We start from the raw sequence: 2,384 nt of genomic DNA, 5'->3' as shown, positions 1-2,384 counted from the left end.
GCCTCGGCCTCCCAAAGTGCTGGGATTACAGGCTTGAGCCACCGTGCCCGGCCCATACCCAGTTAATTTTTAAATGTTTTGTAGAGTTGGGGGTTTCACCGTGTTGCCCAGGCTAGTCTTAAACTCCTGAGCTCAGTCGATCCACCCCCCTCGGGCTCCCATATTGCTGAGATTATAGGCGTGAGCCACTGCTCCAGGCCTACATGTGCATACTTAATCCCCTCTCTCTTATAACCTAAACATTCAGAAAACATTGACGAAGGTGCGGTGCTGGGGACTCAGAGCAAACAAGTCATCACACGCATACCTGTGTAACCTGTGTAATTCCAGGTGGTAGCCGGGCCCCCAAGAAAGAGCCAGAATAGCTGCGGAGATCTGGCTCCTACTGGCTGGGAGGGCCTCTCTGGGGTTCAGGCTGAAGCCTGGAGGTTGAGGAGGGGTGAGTCAGGAGAGGAGGGTACACCCTGGAGGAGAGGAGAGAAGTGGGAAGGGGCCGGGCCTGCAGGGCCTGGGAGTCCATTTGGGGAAAGTGAATTTTATTCCCACGGCAGGAGGAAGTCAGGGAGGTAGAGGAGGGCGACGATCCAATTCCCCTGTTAGAGCCTCGTGTGAATCGTTGAGGGCTTGCCCCACGCTGGGTAAGTTTGGATGGCATAGAAACCAGAAGTCATCACGGCCTCTGCCCGACGAAGTCACTCACGGTCTGACCATGGGCATGAAGGCTGACCCCGGTTGTATGCTCCTGACTGCTGCAGTCACTCCGCCTGTGGTGGTGGGAGAGAGCCTCTCACCCTGGCACCGAGGCTGCTGCAAGCTCACCCTGGCATACAGGTTGCTGGGAGGGCAGAGGGGCTGCCGCCCACCTTGGGGAAGCAGGGCCAGGCTTGGTCCCCATGGGCTGAGTGAAGCTGCAGATGTGGACAGGAGACTTCTCTGCTGCCTGAGGACCTCGTTTTTCCTGGGTGACGGGGAGTGGGGGACGGAGTTTCACTCTTGTCGCCCAGGTTGGAGTGCAGTGGCGCAGTCTCGGCTCACTGCAACCTCTGCCTCTCGGCAGAGTTAAAGCAGTTCTCCTGCCTCAGCCTCTCAAGTAGCTGGGATTACAGGTGCCCGCCACCATGCCAGGCTAGTTTTTTGTATTTTTTAGTAGAGACGGGGTTTCACCGTGTTCGCCAGGATGGTCTCGATCTCCTGACCTTGTGATCCGCCTGTCTCGGCCTCCCAAAGTGCTGGGATTACAGGCTTGAGCCACCGCGCCCGGCCTGTGTTGTTTTTTTTTAAACCTACTATGGTGTCGGGAAGGTCAGATTCTAGGTGTTTTTTTTTGTTTTGTTTTGTTTTTTCATAAACTGTCCACGGATTTAACTGATAGTATGGTTTTGGCAGAGTTGGGTCTGGTCCCTTCATTCCCGCCTCAGCCTTGGCTTCTTCCTCTGTCTAAGTGGGAGGAGTCCCAGAGATGGTGCCAGTGTGGTGCTGAGTTGGTGTTTTAAGCCCTGGGCAGACTTGACAGGTTGCTCCTATAAACCAAAGTGAAGGTGAAGGGTCAGGATTGTGGGTTGAACATCAACTTCTTATCCGTGCTTTTGCTCCTGCCTCCAATTTTGGTTTTTCTGATTATCTGGCAAACCTGCTGAGCCCGCATCCTGGGCGGGAAGGCTGCTGATCCCACATAGCTTATCTCTCTGGCCGCACTGCTCCTTGATTCTTGGAGTCCGCATAACCAGTTTTCTTTCAGGCCAGAAATCTCCACACGTTGCTTGTCTGGGAGTGCCTGGTGAAGTTAGGGTGAAGGTTTCTGCTTCAATCTAACATTTTCAAACTTGGTGCATGGCTGAATTGCAGAGAAGCAGTGAGGCCATTTTTGGAATGTATTGAATTAGACTTGTGAAAGGCTGAGCAGTGTCCGGCTGATTGAGATGCAAATTTGTCAGTTTCGTGTCGCTCTAGGACGATGCTTTAGTTTGTTCTCTAAAGAAAATTTGCCTGAACCTGTTGAAAGATTCTTAGAACTCTTTCTTAGGACTCCAGCCAGAATCTGGCCACAGACGTGGTGTTGGGTTCCAGCCTGAGGAGGTGGCAGAGGGAAGGAGATAGCTCTCTTCTCGGCTGCCCCTCAGTTTGTTCTTCCTTGCCCGCTGGGAGAGGTGGCAGGCTGGGTTTGGGGACCTGGGTGCAGGGAGTTGGTGATAGGTTTTGCACAATATCCTCCAGGTGTTGGCTGCTGGATCCCTCCCTTGTCCCCGTGGTGAGGGCAGGAGACCAATTGGGTGTTCAGTCGGAGAAGCACGGGACTTCCCAGAGCTGTGTCCTCCTGGCCTCTGGGATGGCAATGTGACCGCCCGCGCCTGGGCTCTTTCTTCATTTTCTCTGTTATCCAGTAG

Source organism: Colobus angolensis, unplaced genomic scaffold, assembly GCF_000951035.1.
Source record: "Colobus angolensis palliatus isolate OR3802 unplaced genomic scaffold, Cang.pa_1.0 Scaffold110, whole genome shotgun sequence".
NCBI classification, from domain to species: Eukaryota; Metazoa; Chordata; class Mammalia; order Primates; family Cercopithecidae; genus Colobus; species Colobus angolensis.
Note: the sequence above shows the minus strand (reverse complement) of the source record.